The sequence below is a fragment of the Callospermophilus lateralis genome, chromosome 10 (assembly GCF_048772815.1).
Source record: "Callospermophilus lateralis isolate mCalLat2 chromosome 10, mCalLat2.hap1, whole genome shotgun sequence".
NCBI lineage: Eukaryota > Metazoa > Chordata > Mammalia > Rodentia > Sciuridae > Callospermophilus > Callospermophilus lateralis.
Window position 1 is genome coordinate 44,362,907 of NC_135314.1, and position 25,917 is coordinate 44,388,823.

At 40.8% G+C, this 25,917-nt stretch overlaps 2 long non-coding RNA genes across 7 annotated transcripts in view; one reads left to right on the forward strand and one right to left on the reverse strand.

Annotated features, from left to right (window-relative positions):
* LOC143408268 (uncharacterized) overlaps positions 1-25,917 on the forward strand; it is a 222,394-nt gene that overhangs the window by 130,175 nt on the left and 66,302 nt on the right. The window lies entirely within an intron of this gene.
* LOC143408269 (uncharacterized) lies at positions 644-25,057 on the reverse strand. The gene is made up of 3 exons (XR_013092465.2): positions 24,938-25,057; positions 23,748-23,966; positions 644-3,305 (listed from the first exon to the last, which is right to left on the reverse strand). It is a non-coding gene; the product is annotated as an uncharacterized LOC143408269 (long non-coding RNA).

Here is a 25,917-nt window from a genome sequence, read left to right on the forward strand (position 1 = left end):
AAATATAGTGATAACTGGAATTTTGTAGATGTTTTTGTAGTGTTGAGGAAGTTCCCCTCTATTCTTAGAGGGGAAAGTTTTGTTGTTGTTGTTGTTTTAATTATGAATGGGTGTTGGTTTTGTTAAATACTTTTACTGCATTATTAATATGCTCAAATGGTTTCATTCTTTATCCTTTAATATTACATTAATTGATTGGTGAATGTTAAAACAGCTTTTGAAAAAATGTGATAAGTTCCAGGTGGTCATGCTGTATAATTATTTTAAAACACTATTGGATTCAGATTGCTAATACTTTACTGAGATTATGTTTTTTTTAAAGATAATGGTCTATAGATTCTTTACTTCTTTATTTGTAATATCTGTCTGATTTTATAAGGATAATGTTGGCCTTATAGAATGAGTTAGGCAGTATTTCCTTTACTTCTATCTTCTGGAAGATAATTGGTATAATTTTTTTTTCTTAAAAATTCACCAATGAGGGCTGGGGTTGTGACTCAGTGGTAGAGCGCTTGCATAGCATGTGTGAAGTACTGGTTCGATCCTCAGCACCACATAAAAATAAATAACTATAACAAAGGTATGTGTCTGTTTACAACTAAAAATATAGTTTTTTAAAAAAATTCACCAGTGAACTCATCTGAGTCTTCTTTTAAAATGAAAATTTTACTTAGATAATTGTAGATTCACATGCAGTGTAAACAGCTACACAGAGAAACTCATGTGTCTTTTATCCAGTTTTCCCCGATAGTAACATCTTGCAATACTATAGTGTAATGTAACAACCAGTATATTTGCATTGATACGATTTATTTTATCTTATTTGAACTTCCTTACTTTTACTTGTACCCATTTGTATAAGTGTATTTAGTTCTATGCAGTTTTAGAACATGCATTAGTTTGCTATTCACCACCACAGCACAGAAGCAGAAAAGTTCATATCCCTTCTTATGCTTTCTGTGGCAACCTGGATACATTGCTAAGTGACAGAATCTCAGTAAATATTTATCAACACATTTCCTTAAGGGATTTCATTTGTAGCAACCCAGGAATGATTCCTAGGATTTTCTTTGTTCTGTTGTCCCTAGAACTGGCCCTATAAGCTATTGCAAAGGATTGAAGCTGATGGACTTATTTTTGCATTAGAATTGCTGAATCCTACATCTTGTTCGTGTCATATACATGTCACATTTTAACTGTTAGAAGCTGATGTACATGACACAACTTTCTTCCCCAGGTGAGAAATAACCTATCTACAGTTACGGGGCTAAGGGATGACATTTCACACCTATGACAGTCAACAGGATAAGTATCATGTTCAACCTGACTTCTAAGGGTCCACGATATGGTTATGTCAACATAATGCATTGATGGTTCTGGAGGAGAAGGGAAGCACCACATAATATAATTTATTTATTCATTAAACAAATTTCAAGAGATGATTGTGTGTTATCTCTTTAGGAATTCAAAAATGAACTGAACAAATATTTGGACAAATTATCTTACATAATAACCTGGGAAATGTGACAGGTTAATACAATTCATCTTCTTCCTCACTCTTCCTCTTCAGAGCCCTGTTCCCAAGCTGAGCAAACTCCCCATTTGCTAGCCACTCAACCTCACCTACCTTCCCTGCCTCTGCCCTTGTTCTTGGTAATTCCTTTGATCTATATCCTTTACCTCTTATGATCATTTCTTTTCCCAAATTCAAACTTTGCTATGAAGATGGTCATAATATCCCCAAACACATCGACTCTTTCCCCTCTAAATCTTTTTTATTGGCTTTAAATTCTCATACTTTGTATTCAGATTTTATATATATATATATATATTTAGCTTCTTAGTAGATAAGTGCTTGGATGGTAGGATCTATGTCTCTGATGGGATCTGGTCAGTTTCCATAATAAGCATCACACCTATCTTTCCCATCTACCTCTCTACACATGAAAATGTAGATGCAATTTTTGTGAACATTTGATATGGACCTTATGAGCCCAAAGTACAGGGCAACAAAATATTCTTAGGTTTCTTTTCTAATATTTGTTTTATAGTCCAAAATCCTACAAGCATTCCCAGATTTCCTGTGGTGAAGAACATCCTCCTAGTTTCTGAGTAAAATCCCCCAAGGAATAAAAAGATTGGGAAATATTCTGTAATGGAATGTCAGAGCTGGAAGGTGCCTTAGGGATCATCTAGTACAACCACTAGTTTTAAATATGAGGAAACTGAGGCTCAGAAGGGGAATTAGGCTTGTTCAAGGTCACAAAGCTATTCTGGACCCGAGATTTACAAGGAGCACAGGTCTTTGGATGGTTACTGGCATGTGGTCGGAAGGCCAAGTCGCCTTGCCCAATTCCCTCTCTGGAGGTTCTGCCTGAAGCAACTCTGGGTGTTCTAAAGCATTACAGCAGGCCTTCCAGAAGCTTTGCTAAGTAGATCATCTGCTCAGGATTCCATAAAATTAATGACTTCTATGTGAAGGAAGTTGCTGGACACAATGTCATCAAGGGTCCCAACACAGCTCCACAGTCAGCAGCCAGAGCAGGTAGGGGACTATGTCTTTAGAGTGATAGATTCCTGGAGCTGAAGAAAATATTGGGGATTATCTAGAAGAGAAAGCAGAACTTGAACATGAGGGAGGGGTCTTGTCTTTTAGAAATGATTCCCCATCTCTGGTGCTCAGATTCCACGTGTATACAATAAATAGGTTGTGAGAGATGAGACCAAATGTGCTTTTCTAGTCTACAAAGCATCCCATTTCCTAGTTTGACAGGCGAGAAAATGGAGGATTAATTTTCTTTAAGTGAGTTGGTTGTTCCATTGTGACCAGAGTCTGGGTCGGCATTTATCCACTGCCCCCAGGAGGCTGGAACCGTCCTTCCATGTTGCCCTGTTGCCTTGTGGTGAGTTGTGCAACTGCTGTCCCCAGGCTGTTGCACTGACCTCTCTTTTCCCCAAGGGACTTCTGGCAGCACTCAGAGGGTCTGAAGAGCCTTTGCCCCAAAAGTGGAGCATGGGTCAAAGAGCTTCCTTCCCTCTCCCTGTTAAAATAAAACCAAAACGAAATGCTTCATTTGCAGGGCAGATAGGGTAGCAGAGTCCTGCCCCCAGCCTCTGCTTAGGTAGGGTCTTGGCACTACTTGTCCTATGCCAGGGGGACAAATGGGTCTCTGCCTCAGTTCTGCAGAATGAAGCCAGGTGACAAGTTAGGTCCTGGGCACAGTGGCAAGGCCCAAGAGAAGTACCTTCAACCAGCAACCTTGGAAACGGACTTTCATTGAACTTTGTGGCACTTTGGATCCCATCTAGAAATAGGAAGGGAGGTCAACAGAAGGAAAAAGAATTACAATTTAAACCAAATTTTACATTTAAGACTTACAACCTCTTTGCGGGGCAGATACAGAAAGCATTTTTCTCACCCTCCTCCTTTGCAATACGTTGGAAAAGCTGTTTAAAAGGGCAATTGAAATGAACCAGCCCTGAACCATTTTCCAATTGTTACTATACAATCTAGTAAAATCCAATGATGTTCTTGTTGTAAAGTCACATACACCCTGGGCCTTCCATTTTCCTCTCAAGAGGAAGCCACATGGATGTCAAAACTTGCAAGCCAGGATAGCCCTTCCTGATAATCCTGTTTTTAAAGTGACTTCCCCAGGGTGACACAGAGACAAAAATTATATGTCAATTGTCTGTTCCCTGTTGTTGGAGGCACATAATGAAAGTAGAAAGGAAGGGTTCTCCAGAGAGATAAAATAGCGATGCCTAAGCCATTAAAAAAATAAGCTACAGATAATCAGAAGTTCCAGGTCAAGGGATAACTTAAGGCCATCAGAAGCTGGCCACATTGCACTCAGTTTCTCTAGAGAATTCGGTCCTTTTGGCAGTCAAAGGCAATGATGAGCGCCAAGCCAGGCCTGTGATTTGGGCACAGCTCCAGGGTCCAGCCCCTCTAAAGCCAGACTCCAAGATGCACGAGGAGCTCTTCAGCAAGCAGGGTCTCGGCCTGAACATACGCTTTTCATCAGAGACACTGGGAGCAGGAGGGGACCTTAGGCATAATTTCATTCCATCTTCTCACTTTGCAGATGTAGAAATCGAAGGCCAGATTGAAGGACAGGATACGGAATGCTCACACAAGGTCACTTGGCAATTTAGGGAATGTGTGGCAGGGTGAAAAGGAGTAGCTTCAGTGTGGTGACTAGGTTCCAGATCCTGAATTTGTAAATAGGAAGTCACTCTTCACTCTGTACTTAATATTGATATTACATTTTATGTTCATGTCGAAGTGCATGTCTATAGTCCCAGCTACTCAGGAGGCTGAGGCAGAAGGATCACTTACTTGAGCTAACTAGTTAAAACAATCCTGGACAAAATAGTGAGACCTAACTCAAATACTACTACTAATAACAATACTACTAAAAGGCAAGTGTGGCAATGCAGGCCTGTAATCCTGTAATCCCAGCAGTTTGGGAGGCTGAGGCAGGAGGATCACAAGTTCAAAGCCAGTCTCAGCAAAAGCGAGGCACTAAGCAACTCAGTGAGACCCTTTCTCTAAATAAAATACAAAATAGGGATGAGGATGTGGCTCAGCGGCTGAGTGCCCCTGGGTTCAATCCCTGGTACCCAATAATAACAATAATAATAGCAATAAAATCCAATCTGATAATAATAGTACACTTTTCTGAATGCCCACCACATGCAAAATGCTAAATATATACTCATTTACTTTAATACATACAATAATTCAAGGAGAACTCTCCACTAAACTACTGAGCTTGGGAGTGCTCTGTGATGCAGGGACTGGAACCTGCCCCTTTCTCCTGCTGTTATATTTGATTGTAGTGGCATAGACACATGCTAGGGCATCTCTCACATTAGGGGAAACACTCAACCATACTCCTAACTTCTGTTCTCTGTTAGAAATACACCCTGGTTCTATCACCTACTGGATGAATGCCCTTAAAAAGGTCATGGCATCTCAGACCTACTTTCCCTCATCTGAAAAAGAGGAACAAGAATTGCTGCCTAATGGGACAATCTGTGAGGGCTCTACAGATGATGATGATTATTACATCACACAGCATTTCACATTTTCTCAAGAATGTTCACATGCACCGTCTTGTAATCTTCACAATACTGTGAGATAGCAGCACATTTGAGGGAAATGCCATACAGGGAGGTGGAATAACTTAAATGATACAAGGAACACCAATCCAGCTGGAAACTCTAGATTTTTGCTTTCTGGTGACTGGTCTGGTCTACAGTGTCTCATGCAGAAGCAGAGTTCCCAGCCCACTTTAGCTTCCTCTCCACTTCTATCCTGTCTTTCTCTCCTATGATCTACTCTAGCTTTGCCTTCTACTTCCAATCAATCTATTCTCCATCTTTAGCTCTACCATTTTGGCAGGGACTCAGTCTATCATAGTTTTATAGTGCCTTGTTGGATCACCACTTTCAAAGGAACATGGGGTGCATTCTCTTGGGAAGAGATGCTGGATTGTTCTCAGTTCTCTGTGAAGAAGCAAACGCTTAGATGTCAAATACAAAACCAAACCCCTTGTAGAATTTCCCTTCACCAACCTCATATATTTGACATTTCACAACTCCATCAAACTGATCTCCTAGGAATGAGAAATCCACACATAGAGGGTTATCTAGTCCCACTTCTGGCTGGCCAACAATGCATAGCTAAGAAAAAAATTAAGCCAGGTCCTGACCTCCAGTGTGGTAGCTTCAAAGACAATACTTGTCTTACTCCTGGCATTGCGCATAAGAAAGAGTTAGCAAACTTCTGCTCACTACTTCCAGTGAGTGCAGATTCATCATGAAGCAAAACCTGCCAACGAATCAGGAAAGGGACTTCAGTTTCCCGTGAAACCATGAGCATTGACACACCCAGAACCCTTGGCAAAGCTCTCTGGAAGTACCAAATCTGGGGGATAATGAAAGCAGTTTGGGAGTCCTATTCAGTTCTTTTGGGTTTGCAAGGATGTAGAGCACTTTCAGGGTTATTTCAAAAAAGAGGATCAAAGAAATCATTTAGTAAACCTAAATATTACAACTCAAAAGGGCACCAAATAAGTGCATGTCCTCAGGGCAATCAGTTCCTCTCACTTTTCTTCTTTTGTGAAAGGATGAACTAGCAGTAATCTAGAAAGTCAGCTGTACCACGTTGGGCTGTGATCTTTTGGCAGTTACCTAATCTCTCTGACTCCATCTTCCTCACTTCCAAAATGGAGATTACTAGGCAGATAATGGGGTCATCATGAGAATTAAATCAGATAGCATGCTTGGAAAAGAGTAACCTTGCTTCTTGATCTTAGTGGTGGATAAACGTTTTTCCTTTCCAACACCAGCCCCTTCATTCTCATGTTCTCTGCTCCTCTGACTAAATTTACAAAATGATTACTTGATTTTTTTTTCTTCTGATCCTAATCAAGTTAGAGAAAGTGAGTGGGGCTGCAATGCATAACCATTTTGAGGGCTGAGTGTGAGTTTTAGGTAAATTCTGGTTTCTGTGTTTGAGAAAGAGCCTATAATTAGTAGTGTCCATTTTTCAATGACCAGATGCAGCAAGCATGGGTACACAGTGATACATGACTCCTCTGCTGTTGGCTCTCTTGAGGCCAAAAGATATTTTTAAAGCTCCTATTTTCATAGAAACTTGTTACTGATTAGCAATGTGCCATTTCCACTTTTTGTTCTACAAAGAAAATGACCAGTGACATTTGCCCCACCTTGCCACTTCTAAATGGGTGTTGTTACTAAGCAATTATTTCATGTCTTCACAGCACCAGGTTTTTATATTTTGGGGTCCATATCCCAATTAGACTTCAAGTTTGTGGATAATTCAGGTGACCAAAGTCCAATGCTCTAAAGGATATTCCTCTTACAAAATGTTTCCCTTGTCCAGAATCAAAGCATCTGTCACTTATCAAAACATATTCATTACGTTGGAAAGAGCTTGTTAGAAGATTCCATCTTTTTTCAAATAATCATGATGATGATGAGAGGAGTTCTCATCTATACAGAATTTCCTGAAGTGACAGGGAGCTTTCATTACTATCATTTCTCTGAAATCTCTAGCCTATGAGGTTGGCATAGAAAGAAACTTGATCTCCAAATGACAGATGAGAAAATAGTTTAAATAGCTTTCTCAAAGTCTCAAAAGCTACACTTCCTGAGCCTGAATGCTCCAAGAAGCATTTCAGCCAACTTGAGGTGTGGAATCGATGAGTTAGCTCCTTGGTTGTAAATTCTGATAATGCATGAGCTGTGCAGAACCAGAAAGTCCAGCTCCATCATGACCCACCAAGGAAGGGAACAAGTGGAGGGGACCTTGGCAGAGTCCACCAATCTAGTTAGAAGTTAGATATAGGTAGGGAGGATGAAGACAGGGGCCACAGTATTTGGAGACTGGGAACCTCAAGGTCGAGGTGGTGAATGAGTTTCCAAATGTTGCTGTAATGAAGTTCACCAACTTTGTGGTTTAAAACAACATAAATCAGTTGCTTTATTGTTTTGGAAGCCAAAAGTCCAATATTAGTTTCTCTGGACTTTTAGGTTAAGTGGTCAGACTGAAGGGTTCCTGCTAGAGGAGAACTTTTTGTCTTCATTTTTTGTTTCCAGAGGCACAATATTCTTCCATGTCTGGCCCCTTCTTTTATCTTCAAAGTGCCTTGCTCAATCTCTGCTTCTGTTATTTTATATATCTCTGACTCTTTCTACATCTTTTTTTTTTTTTTGGTCCAAAATCCCTCTTATAAAGACCCTAGTGATTACTTGGGTCCATTTGGATAATCGAGGATAATCCCTCACCTCAAGATTCTTAATTTAATCACATCTGCAAAGTCGCTTTATCATATAGGATAGCATATTCACAGATTCCAGGCATTAGGCTATGAACATCTTTGGGAATATCATTGAACCAATCACAGGTGACAAGGTGACAGTGAATGGTGGCAGGAGTTTTTATTGGCAGATGCATCACTGTTTTCCTGTCTGAAAACCATACCCTTCACTGCCACCTGACACGAGGGGGCAAAACAGAATCCTGTCTTCTGATTCCAAGTAAAGTGCTCTTTCAGGCCCATCACATACACCATCTCATAACTAAATTTACATTCATTTTCGCAAATAGCCCATTCTTGTATAGATGGTAATTAATATTTGCATAATGCTTTAGAGTTTATAATGTCCTTTTTATTTACATGAAATCATTTAAACCCCTACAATAACCCTCTGAGACAGTTATTATTAACACAGTTTTACATATGAAGAAGCTAAAGCTCAGAGGAGTGAAGTGGTTTGTTCAAGGTCACCCAGCTGGTAAGGGCAAGACCACAATGCAAATCCCGAAAGTTCCACTTTGTTCAGCTCTAAATAATGAATCTACACTTAAGTCTGCTTTACTAGAGGTGGTGGTTAATCTTTTAGGGATACTCCAAAGATAACTGGGATCTCCAGTGTGCTATTGAAAGAAAATGAGTTTATAAATGTGAAAGTGTTTTGGAGCATTATGACTCACTACTGCAGAAAGTTATTGATATCCTCATCATCACCATCATCAGCATCACCATCATCAGCATCTGCCCTGGAGACCAAGCGAATTCAACAGTTTAACACCTCTAGATATATCATTGTTTGTTTTTTGGATTTTTTTGCAGTACTGGAGATTGAATCAGGGCCTTGTGCACGTTAGACAAACACTCTATTACTGAGTTGCACCCTTAGCCCAACAGGTAGCACTTCCAATTGCTGTTTAGAACATTGACCCATCCATATTGCAGTCTCTGGGGACAATGTCATAATAACACATCTCAGGGTTCTGCGGTTTGTTGGTCACCATGCAGGTGTGGCTGGTGGGAGCAGGCCCCTGAATGGATAAGCCAAGCTTTTGTGCCCTTGCAGATAAACAAAGCGGCCCTCTGCTTGGCCAAGCACAAGTTCCCAGACAATTACTTTGGGTGTAAAGGCACTGACCCTTCCAGGTGCACTGTGATGTGCAGTTTTAACTGTTTGCTCCACACATTCATCTTTTTTTTTTTTTTTTTCTGAGACCATTTTTCTGTGCATTTCAAACATATCTAATTCCCTGGGGTAGAAGAGGTGGGTTTAATGGGATTCAGGAGAGCAAGATGCAGAGCGCTGCAGGCAGGTCCTGGCTGCTCTCTGACAGGTGGCGCTCCACTTCATCACCCCTCCTTTTTTAAGAGCAGCACCCACTTCTGAAATTTGCAACTTCAAAACCAGAACAGAAGACCACTGAGAGGAATAGCCAAGCTGTCCTCCACGTGTGGCTGAGCAGTCAGCCGGCCCTCATCTCATTTGAGTGAGACCGCCAAAAGCCTTCACGTGGGGCCTAAGCCACAGAAGCATTATTAGGAAGTGCTCCCTGCCCCTCACAACGGCCACCCTCACCAGGCAGGGGTGACAGAAATGAGGCAGGTGCATTCAAATTGTCCTGGTTTGACCAACGGAAATGAACATTAAAACTCAGATCAGTCCCACAATGAGTCAGAATGGGGGTGGGGAAGGTACCCAGAGCTCTTTGGCCCTTTGTCTTGGGTACTAATCCTGCTCTGGTTGCCAGCCCTAGGAATCACAGAATTGGGCCCGGTATCATTTCTTGATTTCATTGCTATGAGATAAAAGGCACTGAACTCTCAGGGGTCTCTCTAATAGTTGTTTTGACTTGCAAACACAGTTGCTTATCAGACAAATTCTCTCCATCTGAAACGTGCCCTCGTCCCCAACAACCCCTACCTCTGCCTGCCCAAATCCGACCCCTTCTTTATGTTTGTATTTGACTTTTTCTGATAAGCATTCCCTTGTGCTGCTAGCTGAATCTAGGAATCTCCTAGTTATCAGAATCATCTTTATCCTTTTGCTCAATTATTTATGTATATCATTAAAAAATGGAAATGATTTCTCACCTATTAAGTTGGGCATCCTGCTAAGCACTTTCACACTTACAGTTTAATTTGCTGTTAAACTCCCTAATATTAGACAGAAACTCCTTAAAAGCAGAGACTGTCTGACTCATCACTCCAATCCCTGCCAGGCACTATGATCTCAATAAATAGTGACTGGATTCATAATTTTAGAAAAACCATCGAAAACAATTGTAAATTAGTAGAGAACTTAAAGTTAGCAAAGAAGGGCCTATTTGTCCAAGTATCACTCAAGGAAGACAAGGTGACATCAGTGAGGACCTGCCACGAGGGTATCCCTGTCTGTAGAAGTGACCAGAAAAGGATGAGCCAGAGCAATCTTCATTCAGGAAGAAGCTGGGCAGGAAATGGCAGCACCAGCCGAAAGCCAAAGGATGTAGGTATAAAAAGCAAGTGAAGACGGTGTGGAAAGAACAAGCTGAGATAAGCAGCTCAGAGCAAATGCCAGAAGAGATTCAAGGATCCTGAAGTTCTCATCCATGTGGTTCTTTGTGCAGAGTTCAGGGCCAGATATTTAAAGGAGATTCTCAGAGCATGCATTATATTTGAATCCATTAACAGGTCTAGAAGTTCCTCAAGCTCTTCTTTCCAGGCACTTATGAGGAAAGACTTTTGTTAGAGATCAATGCTCATTTTCCCTTGTCTCAGGACCTACCTCAGGCCATGAAGATCTAAGAAGCAGCTGGGAAACTAAAAGAGAACAGAAAGGTGAGTCAGGAGACTTGATTCCCAGGTGTAGCCCTTCAGTTAACTTGCATCACAAACTGGAACAAGTTACTGTACTTCTCTGTGTCTCCATTTTGCCATCTACACAATGATGGGATGCAACGAGAATGTCATCGTCTTCATCTGGAGTGCGTAACAAAATACCAGAGACTGGGTGGCTTGTAGATAAGAGGGATTTCTCATACTGGAGATTAGGAGTCTGAGATCAGAATGCCAGCATTCTGATCATTTGAGGTCATTTTCTACTTTGCAGATTGTTAACTTCTTACTTTATGCTCAGTTGGTGGGAAAAGTGCCAGAGAGGTCTGTAGGGTCTTCTTTATCAAGTACTAATCCTATCCTTGAGGATCCCACCCTCCTGAGCTAATTACCTCCCAAAGATCTCACCTCCAAATATTATCACATTGGAGATTAAGTTTCGACATATGAATTTTGTGGGGACACAAACAATCAGACCAAAACATTCGTTAAGTTTTCTTTGAGCTTCTGCTCCTTACCTTCTAAACACAATGCAAAGCCCTCCTTTTCCCCTTCCTTCCTGGGTCAGATGTTGAGGCTTCTCTTCTCAACGTGGCTGGTGTCCTAGGCTCTCTTCAGCCTTCTTCAAGAACTTGCTTCGCCAGTTTATTTCATTACCTCTTGGCTCCTCAGTCTCTCCTGTTTTTCCTGAACTCATTTCTTTCAACTTCTCAGTACCCTTGACTCTTCTAAATCATTCATATTTTTATCCAGAAATTGGCATATCTCTCTTCTCTTCACAGCTCAATTTATTGAGTATACACCATTACCTCAATGGTCTCACTTCTCAACTATCCTCAACCCACTGCAATCTGGCTTATAACACTCCACACACACACCCTTACACGACAATCAAAATCCTCTTTCCGAGGTCCCTGGTGACCTCCTCTTTGCCAAATCAAATGATCTGACTGAAGCCTTCATCCTTCTCACACTCATAGTGATATTTGCACTAAAAACTTACCACTCCACTAGTCATCAAAATCTCTCCTGGTTCTCCCCTCTCCCTTCTCTGATGTTCACACTTTAATGTTGAGATTCATCAATATTCCACCTTCTATTACCCCAATCTCTTAACTCCAATCATTTAGTTTTAGAGCTGTAAACACATTCATATTCTGATGTCTCTTGAATCCATCTCTCCAGCACCCTCCCAAACACCTCATTTGTCTTCCCAAATGCCTACTCATAACTCCAGTGGAGTATTTTCTGCAGAAGATTCAAACAACACACTCAAAAGAGAATTCATTTGTCTGCACCTCTCACTCTAGCATTATAAAATCTGCTGTGTCCTCTGTGGTCAGCCCTGGTGAATGCATCCACTCCAGCTATAAAACTAGGAGTTAGAGTCTTTCACAATCACTTCTTTTCCTTCCCTTCCCATATCAGTCAAACCCTAGGAATTGAACTTCGGTCCTCCTGTCTTTCCAGCCACAATGCCTCAGCTCAAGCTCTCATTAGCTTTCGGCAGGACCACTGCAACATCGGCTCTCCAAGCTCCATGTCTCTTTGGGTTATCTTTTTAGAAAGCAAGTCTAATCAGGACACACTCTTGTTTAAGAATCCTACTAATAATCTATTGCCTGTAGAATTGAGGCAAAAGTGCTCTAGGTGGGGAACACAACTCTCTCCCCAATCTGATCTTGAGCTTCAGCTCCAACATTTCCACACCACACGGTTACTCTGAACGACTTACCTCAAAGTATCAGTTTTCCCCACAATTTGGTGCCTTTGCACACGCTGTTATCTTTGTCTGGAAAGTGCTTTTGTCCTTCTCTGATTGGCAAATTCAGTCATATTGCACATTTCATCATCTCTGAGAGGTTGCCCCTTATTCCCTCCAGGCAGAACTATTTACTCTGCCCTCAGATCCCACAGCACTTGTACCATACTTTTCATCTTCATGTGTCAGTCACTTCATTATATTTTGAGATCCAGGAGGCTAATAATCTGTACTTATTAATATTTTATATCCCCTGATCTGCTCATAGTCAGTCCTCAGAAAAAATAGATACTAAATAAATCGATGAATACATTCAAACATTCTCTGTGTTAAAGGAAGTTTCACATTTTTTTATTAATCATTAAAAGCAAAATGAACTTTGCAGTCCAAAGTACTGGGGTTCAAATCCCACCTCTCTAACTAATTAGCTGTGTGACTACATGCAAGCAACTCTCAACTCTATGCCTGAGTTTCCTTTTCTCTAACTTGGATAATACCTACCTCATAACATTGTCATGGTTTATATAAGACTTGGATACACAAAATGTGTAGCACAGAGACTGATACCTAACAGCCATGATTGTTACCATTAAGTAGCTGTATTGCTCTGCACCTGCAACTTCCTTTCCCTGAAAGCCCTCTGTATAAAATCCTCAGGCTTCATTAGTATTCCTGAAGTTACCCCAAGCTCCATCATTATAAGATGTTACTGCAGTCCAAATCTGCAATATCACCCATTCAGCTCTGATCCTCACCCTGCCTGTAATTATTAAGTCTAGTAGTTTTGCCGGCATAAGCTATGTTCAGTGTAACCAAAGTCAAATTCATCAATCACACTGGAGCTCTCTGAGGGTAAGAACTACTCCTCTGTCCTCCTGTCCTATCTGGGTCAGGGATAGGCACAAAGAAGGTGCTCCAATCTACTCATCAGTAAAAGACACAGTGGAAACAATGAGGCCTCCTCCAAGGGGTCAGCTGGGATGACAGGGAGAGGGCAGTGTGGATTTCCAATCACACAGTGTGTTCCTAATTTAAATGACTTTGTGAACTTATTTTGCAATCCCAATCTATCCCCAGCTCATTCTTATTAATGTGCTGTTAATAGACTTATTTGAATTGTGGCCACTGCATTTCACACAAAGAGCACACATGAGTCTACTTAAATTTCTTTGGATTCTCTCAGAGAAGAGGTGTCTTTCTCCCACATTTGCACATTTAAAATTTATTTTTGACATCTTAATATGATTATTTTTGTTCTTGTAAAGCAATGGAGCAAAACAGAAAAATAACTGGTTGGGTTTCTTCCCCCAACATTAAAAACAGGGAAAATAGCCAATTCTTTGGAAGCCAGTTGTTTTCTGTAATATTTGAGGTCTTTCTGAGTGGAATAATTAGTCACTTATGAAGAATAAAGAGCAGAGGATTGTGGGAAAACCGTGGACTCTGGCCATTCAGTGCACTTGGGCAGCTTTCCCATTACAGGGTAACAAATATCTACAGAATGGAATGTCACTCAGCATAGGACAGGAGTACTGTGGTCACTTAGACCTGGCATCAACCTTGACCCTTTCAGTTTGAGATCTGGGCAATTTCTTTACTTCTCTGACACTCAGTTTCTTCATTTGTAAAATGAAGAGAATAATAATGTATAACTTGTGGCTATGTTGAAAAAATTAAGAAAAATGATGTATTGGGGCCATAATGTATATTCAGAAAATGTTAGTCGTATTCTATGGTGATAGCACAGCCCAACAAGAATAAAGCTACTCACCATCTTTCTAACTTACCTTATGCCACAAAGAATTAAAGACAATCTGTAATGATGCTGCTAAAATGCCGATGTGACATTGATTTAAAAAAAAAATGAAAAAAGACAATCATGAAAGGAAAATTAAAAGTGATATGATAAAATGGAGTAAACAAAAAAGTTTATAAACCGCACAGTCCTGTGGCCATGTCGTAAGTGTGTGACAAGGTCTAGCTGTTGGAAGATAACATGTCACCCAAGAAGAGCCCAGATCTTCCTGATTGAAAAACCAAAACAAAATTCTTTTCTGATGGGAACTGATCCCTAGGAGAAAAAAAGACCTAAATTCCCTTCCCTCCTCAGCATTTATTTCAGTGTTGACCTTCTACAAATCATGTCATCACTCTGGGCCCCTACATCCTTGCCTGTACACACAGAAGATTAGATAAGCTGAACTCTAAAGCCCTTTCGAGCCCCGACATTTCATAACTTGATTCTTTTCTGCAAAATATCTACAGCTTCCTCCTCCAAGTATTTGCAATTCATGTGACGTCCTCATTGAAATTCTTCAGTATAATCTAACAAAACTAGTTCTTCCTTTGGAAATGTGGGTTTATTTCTTTCCATCCTGTCATGGGCCTCCAGATAGAACTTGAGGTGCCAACATTCTCAGTATAAGATCCACTCCTTACTTACACCTTACAATGGAACTATTAAAAGCAATTAATGTTGATTTTGGACAGATCTGGATTTATTCAGAGAAGGGTATTTTATTCTTGGTACTATCTTCTTCATACTCAATTCCTTATTCTGTTTACCTTTCATTATCCACTTGATAATGCAACTTTCTCTCAATTTCCTCCATTCTCACTGGGACTGTCTAAGGCCCTGAGTAAAGTTGAGCATATGAAGAAGCAGCTGATGAAGTTCTCATCCTCTTCTAATCACATGATGTTTGTCTGGCTCCATAGTCATGGCTTTTTGATTTGTATTCCAGTTCACAGCAGGAACACATTGACCCATCTTTTATCTGGGTGAGAGGTCTAGATGGAGAAGAGTGACATTGGACATGTGGAATGTCTGTCCTCTACAAGATCCATCTCATCTGTCACTTGTTTTCTGTCTCTTCAGAGCCTGCTCTTGCAATCCCTTATATCTTCTCTAAGCAAGAAAGCCTGTGTCTCTCTCCCCTTCCCTGACTTCCCATTCTTTGCTTCATATGCCCTTCTCTCTTCTAGACACTCTGTGTTCTTCCTCGATGCAGTTCCTCAGGGCGAGTAACTCACTCAAGAGCACACAGCCACTAAGACACAGAGCTGAGGTTCTAATTCCAATCTGTATAACCTCAAAGCCCTACAACTTAATCCTCACCAGTAAACTGAATTATTTGTCATAGAATTTTATACTAAGCACTGCCATGCAAAGTTTTTCAATTTCTCTATTAACATATCTTGTTTCATGTTTTGTGTTTCCCAGTCCTTCTATTAAACCAGTGGTCCCCAAAGTTGTCTACACATTACAGTCATCCGGCAATCTTTGAAATCTTTCAAAATCCAAGATACACCCCAGATGGACTAAATCAGAATCTCTAGGGATGAGATACAGCCATCAATATTTCCTTAAGTTTCCCCCAAAGATTCAATGTACAGACAAGTTCTGAAACCACTAGTTTATACCATTATTAGAGCTTGACATAACTACACCCTGTATTATAATCACTAATTTACTTCTGTTTATAAATTGCAACTTGAATAGAAATCTTACTTTATTCTAATTTGCATCCCCCACAGTGCCAAGCAAAGTGAAGAATCACAGTGAACAGTGTTAAATTATCACATTTGTTCAATTTATGTTCTATCCATTAAATTAACGTGGAGAAATTAAATAATTCAACGGATGGAATTGGAGATGCAAAGTGTTTGGGCCTGAAGTCGAAAAGGCCAAGGAATTGTGGTCACATAGGGTAAAATCAGAATATGCTAACAAGACCCCTAACAATTTTCTCCAGGGGCTGGGGATGTGGCTTGGAGATAGAATGTTTTCCTAGCATGACCAAAGCCCTAGGTTCAATCTCCAGCACTGCAGACAACACACACACACAAAAAATGTATCCAATCATAAGAAAAATAAAGCAAGAATGGTTTATTTTTAAACCATCTAAACTTTTTATTTTAATTCTGCTACAAATATGGATCTAGGCTGTCACCAAAGTTGAAGGGGTTAGACTTTAGGAACCAACTCCTGATGACCTGGAATGGAAAAATCTTAGAATGTTAACTGAAGTAAGCCACAGAATCGTCTTCTCAACAGAAGTTTTAGAAAGGAAAAGAGTACATATTGCATTTAGTTCTTAACTGAAGAGGTTGGATAAAACTTCCACTAGGAACTACAAAGAGAATTTTATTTTTTCAAGCTGGCAATGTGGCGAGTTCCTGATTCTTTCTTGGGATTATGAAACAATCCATTGTATTGAGTCCAGGCTATAAATTCAGGCTTTCAGATTGCTCAGAAGACAGTTTAAGAAAGCAGAAGGCAGATTGTCCAATCTGGCTTCTCCATGTGCCAGGAGTTATTAATTATGTCTGTCCTAATAGCAAGAGCTGGGAAGCAGCAAACTCAAAACATGGGGTTTGGAAAACAAAACAAAATAAGATGGGAGGGGGGGGATGTCTTAATGAGAGGAAGTAAGAGGCAGCAACTACAGCACCAGGCTCAGCAAACTGAGTACGAATCCTGCCAGCAACAGATTTTACCTGCTACAGGGCATAATCACTGTAGTAGCTACAGAGGACATGGACTCCCAGTGGACTCTAACATCTGCCTAGCAGCCAGTGAGGTCACCTTCTTTTCGGTGTTTTTGTGGGATGAGCAAGAGAGGATTTTGAGAAGTCAAGAGGGACTTGTCAGGATTTCCATGGATCATAGATTCTAAGAACCTGGATGGTCTAATCCCACCCACTTCTCTACAAGAATACATTGAGTTCTAGAGCAGTTGAGTGTCATAACGCAGATCAGCTAACAATGACAGAGTAGAACCTGAGCTTTCTCTGTTCTTCTCCTCTAGACTCCCACAGGTTCCCTGAATAGCCAGGAGCCTCAGCTCTGCAGATGTATAGAAGTTTTTGTCTGCATTGTAGGCATGACCCAGGATTAGCTCTATTCCATGGGTGGTCACCACCTACCTTCTTGGAACTCTTTTCTTGGTCTAAGAAAATCCAGTCCCTGGGATACTATGACATTTCTGTAAAATGGTATATGGTAGCTTCTACTAGGTAGGAGAGCCATCATTTCACTTAAGCAAGCATAAGGAGTGTTGGTTAAAGAAAGACAACCATCAGATTTACCTGAGAGTATCTTCTCCTTGACCTACTGAATAGCCTACTGCTAAGAAGTCTCTAAGGCCAAAACCTTAGAGGGCTGGTCTCCTCTCTGACCTAGTGGACATTGAGCATATGGAGGGCAGCAAATGGATTCTACTTATCTTTTTATCCTGATTATCACTTGGATGTTGTTCAGTAAATTTTCATAAATGAATGGGCCTAATACTTAAAAGGAGAGACATATAAACTAGAACTCACTCAGAGAGAAGCAACCAGGATTGTGAGAAGATGAAAATTTGAATAAGATAAGGATGACTTAAGAAAATCCAACTTGAAGAAGAAAATGCTCCCTGGGGAAGTGATTCTCATCTTGCAGTAGCCGTAAGGAAGGATAAGGAAGAATATGAGACTGACTATAACTCTGGGGAAGAAAACTTTGGATGAACACAAGTAGCTTTGAGAAAGAAGGCAAGCACTCCATCTTCAGTCGGGACCCTCTTGATAGAGATATGGAAGGAAGGAAAGTATCCATCCACAAGGCAGAGAACTTGGGCCAAGACTACTAAGGCTAAGATACGCTGGCCACCTGGGGATGGAGGAGAATTGGTGGCTCTCTCATGGGAGGCAACATTAAAGGTAAGGGGTACCTATTTGCACTAAGCTGACCTGGCAGGAAAAAAACCACAAGTTTAAGGGTAAGACAAGCACATTTGCTCCCTTCTAAGTTCCCTCTTCATATAATAACAATTACTGAGTGCTTCTGTTTGCCAAGCACTGTATTATAACCTTAGCCTGACTGATGATAATCCCGATGCAGCCTCATTTTATACAAATTCAACTTGAAAAACTAAAGGAAATTGATTTTTAAAAACACGCTGGCAAGATTTCTGTGAAACTGGCATACGCGTGCATGGAACACAAATTGAATACAAATTGAAACAATACTTTTGGAGAGCCATTTGGCAATACTTTTCAAGAGCCATAAAACTCATCTAGTAATCCCACTCCTAGGGATTTACCCTAAGGAAAATAACTACAAAAGAAAAAGAAAAAAAAACTGTATGTTCAGAACTCTTTAAAATAGCAGAACCTGGAAAGAATCCAAATTCCCAACAATTTGGGTATGGTTAAATAATTTATGATATATTAACTCCATGGAAAATTATGTAGCCATTAAAATGATAAATGGGAAGACTTTGTGGCAACATGAAAGGCATATAAGAAATAATGCTCAAGGATAAGAGTGGGACGCAATATTAGACATATGCTCTGATTATGACTCTGTAAAAATACTTATGGCTAGAAATTGAAGCAGACAACAAAGAGATATAAAATAAATTATCTTTTCACAAAGTTTTGCATATAATCATTGTACATCTTTTAAAAACTGAAAACAGAGAAAAATTTATTCAAGCTAGAAAAACCTTGAGACTCATAGCATTCGAGTTAGAAAGTATCTTATAGGACCTTGGCTAATGCACCTATTTTATAGTTTAGCAAACTGAGGCCCTGAGAAAAATAGTTAGTTCTACAACCCATCAATGGCAGAGTTGGGACTAGTAGAAGCACAAGGTGAAGAGTCCCTGGAAGATTCCATAGGCTGATAATGTGTGGCAGGAGACTCGTGGAGCAGGGGACACAGTGCTGCCTGTCACAGAATTCCCAGATGTGGATAGCAAACACAGCCGGTTAAGTGTGCAGCTTGATATTCTCATTATTGAAGACAGCCACCAGCCACACACTGGGCACATCGTGAATTTGGAAAGGAAGGGTCTGGCATTCTGCTTTCACGGCTGTCTTCTCTCTGGTCCAAATACTACTTTCCCAGGTGGACACCCCATCAAGTCATTCTGTAAACACTTGGGCACCCCTACCCCCAGTTCAACCAGGCACTGTGCTCAGCTGAAGAGAAAATGGTAAGATGCACAGTGTCCTTGCTCTAATGGTGCTCTCGATTTATGGATGGAGACAGATGATGAGGATGTGAATAAATAAATGGCCTAATACAGTAATAAGTACTATCTAAAAAACACACAAAATAAAGTAAGCATTTCTAATAAAGGGTACCTGGGTAAGGGACAGGAATATGGAGCATAGAAAGGACTTCAGCAAGAGGGTGACATGATCTGATTGATGTGTATGAAAGCTGCCTCTATTTCTAGAACAATCACAATAGCATCCCCCACCCCCCATTCCAGCAAGTTTCTCTCTCTTTTTACTGTGGCCAGAGAGGTTTTAACAAAAATGTAAATTTGATGTGACAGTGTGCCTTGTGAGCACCGAGCTAAAACTGAAGTCCTCAGCACAGCTGTGATCTGCACAACACATTTCCACACCACCTTTACCCTAGCTGTAATTCCTGTCCCGACCCTATTCATGCCACAGCCCCCCCACCCCACACCCCTGCAGCAGTCCCACCTGCTGCTCACTGCTCTCTGAGATGCTGTACACTTTGCTGAGGCTGAGCCTCTGAAGAGGCCCTCCTTCTCTGTGATCCCCTACCTCCCCTTCTGTTTCTGGAACTCTTCCCCTTCCTAGGTTTAATTTGCATATTACTTCTTCTTAAAAGTCTTCCCTCGTTCTTCCCAGCATAGCAGGCTAGTGATCATCTTCCAGTGCTCACAGCATGCTTTCTTTGCTCACACTTGTATTGAACACACCAGATTGAATCATAAGTATTTGTGTGTGTGTGTAGATATGAATAATAAACTCTTGGAAAGTGGAGACCGTGTCTTATTCACGTATTTCTGTTTGGAGACAAGCATATGCTGGGTGTCATAGTTTGAATGTGAGGTGTCCCCCAAAAGCTCATGCATGAGACAATGCAAGAAGATTCAGAAGAGAAATAAAAGCCTCAACCCAATCTGGGACTTGATCCCCTGATGAAATTAACTGAGATAACTGAAGGTAGGTAGAGTGTGGCTGGAGGAGGTTGGTCACTGGGGGTGTGCCTTTAGGGTAGATATTTTCTATCTGGCAAATGGAGAGCCTCTTTCTCTGCTGCCTGATCATCATGTGAGTGGTTTCCCTCCACCACATTCTTCTGCCATGATGTTGTGCCTCACTTGAACTCCAAGGAATGGAGTCAACTGTCTATGGATTGAGAACTCTGAAACCGTGAACCCTCAAACTTTCCTCCTCTGAAATTGTTCTTGTCAAGTCTTGTAGTCACAGCAGTGAAAAAGCTGACTAAAACACTGGGTGCCTAGCATTAATGGATATTTAATGAATGAGTCTGTAGATAAGTCACAGGATGGAATTATGAGTGAGTGGATGAATTTATTATTAAATGAATTAAATACAGCCCCTCCCCATTTAAAAATTGAAGGTAACTATGATCTGATTCTTCAGGTCTGAAAAGAAGATTCAGATGAGTTGACTTTAAAGGCTACTTCCAAATCTGATGTCCTAGGGTCTGAGAGTCAATAAATCACAACAGGTTATTTCCATTGGAATCAGAGAAACTTCTCGGCTTGGTTGACTGAGATAACTCAAAGGGCTTCCAGGTTCATGATTCAGGATCATAAAGTGTGTGGAGCCCTGACCTTGCAGGCCTACTGCACTAGGATAAATAAAACTTGGGCATGGGCTGGGTGTCCTCCTGTTCCAGTTGGCAACATTCACAATACCCAAACCTACTTGCTGAGGAAAGAAGCCTCCAGCAAAACAGGTTTTGAGCTGGCTGAGCAAGAGCCCAGCTATACATTCCTGTAAATTTCCAGGTCCATGAAATGGCCCGGACAAGTGTATATGCACCGCTATGCCACACAGCTCCCGTGGTCATCTTTGCTTACCCCATCATCCCGTGGGTGTGGTGTTCAGGATAGAATTGTGTAAATTTAGAAAGAATCCCTAACTCAGCTTCCAGTGGAGGGAGAAATAGTGAAGTCTCACTATTTCCTCCTATCAGACTACTGAAGATCACCTAAGACTCAGCTCAAGTCAAAAGGCCTGTGTGCCAGCTACACACTCAACCCTGTGCTAGGTGTGACAGAGAATCCAAGGAGTAAAATGGCCCCTGTCTTCAGGGAATCTACAATCCCATGAGGGAGATCAGCCATGTGCCTCAGGTGATACAGGTAGCAATGTGCCTCAGGTGACACTGGTCAGTAATTCAGGGTACAGAGAAGAAAGTCCTTTGGATAAAGGATGGAAACTTGGACAAGGAAGGAGAAACTATTTCATAAAGAAGAAAGTATGTTCAATAACCAGGATCAAGGATTGACCATGTCAGTTGGGGAAAATGCTTTAACAAGTATATTGAGTGGTCAGAGAGTAGGGTAATGGAGGTGGTAAGCAGTGTTGGGTCACAGCAGAGGGTGGTAACAGAAGGGAAGGAGAGTTTTCAGCACGTTAGAAGTGTAAGACAGCAGGAGTCAGCCACATCCAGAAACCTGACTCATTATTTAATTAAAAATATTATCCTTATGCCAGTTTTTGCCAAGCCCTCTTCCTACTTCTGAGTGCCAATCCCCACAGTCAGAATGCGTCCTGTGGGCAGTGGGGACACTGCAGAGTCTTGAGAGCTCCTAACTGCTTCTCTCTCTTACCTGGATGGAACCGGAAGGAAGTGGCAAGGTAGTGACTAAACCTCGGGCAGGATTAGATGCATGACCTCTATCGTCCCCTCCTAGGAGATTCAGTGTTTATTTGTAATCAACACAAGGCATTTGCAGAAAATAGAAAAACACGTGCACACACGCACACAAAGATATCCCTGGGAAAAAAAAAAAAAAGTTCCCTGGAGCTAAAGGGATACAATGTAGAAGTCCAGATATCAAGTGCACTGTTCTGACAATAATTAAACCCAAGTTGGGTTCTTCTGACCCTGGAGTTTCATGCAAGATTTCTGCCTTCTTTTTGGAAGGTACTGAAGATCTCTCATGCAATCAGCAGGATTCCAGGACAAGCATCAAAGGAAGGAGTGAGAATTCAAAGACTATAAGAGCAAAAGAGTCCTATCAGGATCTGAAGCTCAGAAAGAGAAAATGCTTCTAAACCAACAGAGAAACTCTTTTTTAAAAAGGCTGAACCTGCCTTTCAAAAATGCACAGCATTCAAATCATTATTTTCCTTCTTCCCCTTCCTTCATAGGAGGAGTTTACAGTCAATTAGTTTGGAAGTTCAGTTAGTACAAACTCAATTTTAAAAGTACCCAAGAGGCGAGATAGGAATGATTCAAGCCTTAGAACCTAGGCAAAGCAAAGAAAGAAGCTAGAAATCTAAACCTGTCTGGGTGGCTTTTTTAAAAGTTTCTCTTGCAGATGTGGGGAGTTGTGTGGCTCTTTGCTATTTTTGAAAGGTTTTCATTTTGACTGAATCCTGGGGACTTTATTAGTCCTTTACCCTGTGAACTGTTTCAGGGCCAGAGCCAGGGCCTTCATACAGAAGAGGACTTTGATGACCTTCAAACAGATTTGATATGGCAAGTTCCCAGAGTCCCTGAGAAAAAGACCCACCTCTCTCTCTCTATCTCTGGCTGTGCAGAAGCAGAAACTCTGTATGGGAAAGGTCCCTTCTGCTAAACAGCCTTAGCCCTAGCCCCCAGAAGATGTGGGTTCTACTATCAACCTGTAACTCTTACTAGCCATGAAGGCTTAGAGGAGTCATATTCCTTCTCTCTGTGCTCAAGTTTTTTCTTATAAGAAATGATAAAATTGAGCATATCATCTCTGTGGTCCCTGACAGAACAAATGTTCTATGAATTCAACTACTAAGTGGGTAGTGAAATGAATTGGATTATTTTCTTTTTATTTTTGTCTCCTGATGTTTTTGTGGGGGAAATAGTAAACCAATAACTTACTGTCCACCTGACACCTTGATAACATGTCTGTGTGTATTATTTCACTTGCCAACAAACTGATAACACAAACTGATAGCAAGGATAAAATGGTTCAACTTCCCAGCAACTCCAATGGCGGGGATGGGGGTTACCACAGAGGCAGCCCCATTTTCCACACCTGCATTTGCACCCCAGATACAAGAAAATAAGAAGTTAAAATCTTAATGACAGTATTAATTGCTAATAGATCCTGGAGTACCTCATGAATCATCCAAAGAAAGCTTAAATCACACTCAGTATCATTTTAATGTTTAGCAAAGTATGTTGTAATTTACTTATTTGGAAACCAAGAATCAGTAGATGATATGGACAGTAACCAGATGAACCAGAATTTTCCATTGCCCAGAATACTCCATTCCCCAGCCACTTTATGTAAACAGGAATTTACTTTGGCATTAGAATAATAATAGCTTACAAGGAGTAGGTTCTGGTAGTCTCAGGCTTGCCAACTGTCCAGCAATGTGTCAACTGCAGAGATTGCTGTCCACTCCAGCCGGGCATTACGGGGATCCAATCAGACTCCATTTCAGAAATCATGGGCGGTGTTTCCATGGAGCTCTGCCCGAAAAGAGGTGATCTAAATCTTGCATGAGAGATGTACATCAACAGGGAGCTTTGCCTAGAACACTGTGACCTAAAAAATCATATTAAGGAGCTCAGAATGCAGAATCAGTTTCAGAGACACCAAGTGACCTTGTGCCAGGCACCTTGCACACTGCCTTGCCTGCCTGACGCCCCCTGAAGAATGGTGGCTGCCTCTGTGCACACCCTGGCTCTGGCACACCCCAGCCTGGAGCAAGTATTCTGATTTTCACTGCCCTATTTTTTTTTTTTTTTTTTCTCTCCTAAGGCAGGCTGCCTGCTACTTCTATTAATCATCTTGCTGTTTGTTTAGTTCTGGAAAGGTACGCACTGATTCACAAAGGGAAATATCACCTAGTGGTTAGACTGGAACAATATCCTTGCTGCATTTCCTTTCTAAGATCCTATCCATTTACTTTTATTTATCAAATTTACTTTTTGGTATCCCTTAAATAAGAATGCACATGATACATTTGTAAAATTTAGGGCCAGAAAGGATTTGGTTGACCCTGATCCATGACAATTCTTCCTTTACTAGATGAAGACAGCTACATATTACCATGCATTTTCCTTTTTTAACTAAGCCATTGGGAAGCTCAAAATCATACTCTATGCTTTATTAAAATTATTTATTAAAATTATTCTTTATTAAAATTATTGGGTTTTCCCCTCTAACTTTCCTCTTTTTCCATGACAAGTCCTCAATCTTTTATCTGTGTTCTAATGATCCTGTTATAACTATATTTAACATTATAAGTTACTTTAAATCCTTTCTGGAAGTAAGTAGCATGCAAAGAAGTTTAAAATGTAATAATCTGTTTCACAAAAGCTTTCCTGATACGAAAATTTGGAAGATTAATTATTATTTTATGATGAAGTCTGTAATTTCATTTCTAACACAGATTAATAATTAATATTTAAGAGCTTATATATAATGGTAATTATAAATCTTTGCATAGTTTCTTACTATGCATAAAGTAAATATTTTCACATATACAATCTCATTTTGTCATTAGTGCTTACATTTTACAGATGAGGAAAGTGAGACCTGGAGATCCTCAGTGGCTTGCACTGGGAAGCTCAGCTCTTCAGGAGCTAAGCCGGGCTCCGTTGGTTTCTTCCCCCAGTATTGCTTGATCTCTCACTGACCTCTCACTTAAATCAGCACTCTTCTCATTATCCCTAGGCAAGTTTTTTTTTTTTTTTTTTAAGTATGTCGATGAAAATTAAGCAATGGTTTAGTGGTTATTTCCCTTGCTGAGATGGTCTGCAGAAAATCAGGAAACCACAGTTCTAAGGTCTAAATGGTCAACTTGACATGGTCACTTTCAGAATACCTGAAACTCCAGGTCATCCTGGGTTTCATGCTTCATTTTAACAGGTAAAATTCAGCCTCCAACAGACCTTTCTCTTCTAAACAAATATAGGATACCTCTCCTACCCTAGTGGCACACAGGATACCAAATCAACAGGTTGTTAGGACAGTCAAGGAGAACAACAGATCATTGCTTCTTAGGGCTTGTTGGTGAGAAAAGAGAGGATGCCCTTGACATTTAAAACCTCAGGGTCATGTTGTTCTACTAAGCAGGTTAGCTGGCTAACTTTCTTTAATGTGACCCTGAAAAGAAGGCGTTGGGAAGCATGACATTTGTGTTTTCATTTACTGCCATTTCGGGCCACTTAACTACGGTCAACTACAAGTTGAAACACTTTGAAGACATTCCAGAAGATCCATTGCCTATAGAACCTACTGGAAAGCAAGCACATTAGAGATGTGCATCAATGATGTTCTATCTCCTTCTCCCTCTCCAGGTTAGGCCAGACCCCATTCTGGTTTCCCACTAGGCCCCAGGTCCTGCCCACAGTCTGGGGGATGGAGAGGCTAATCTCAAAGGGCCAGAAATGAGTCAGTTTCCACGCTCAGCATCAGGCGTGTGGCTTCCTGAAGCACAGACGAGGAAGTGCTGAATTTCAAAGAGCAAGTTTTTTTTTTTTTCTTTGCA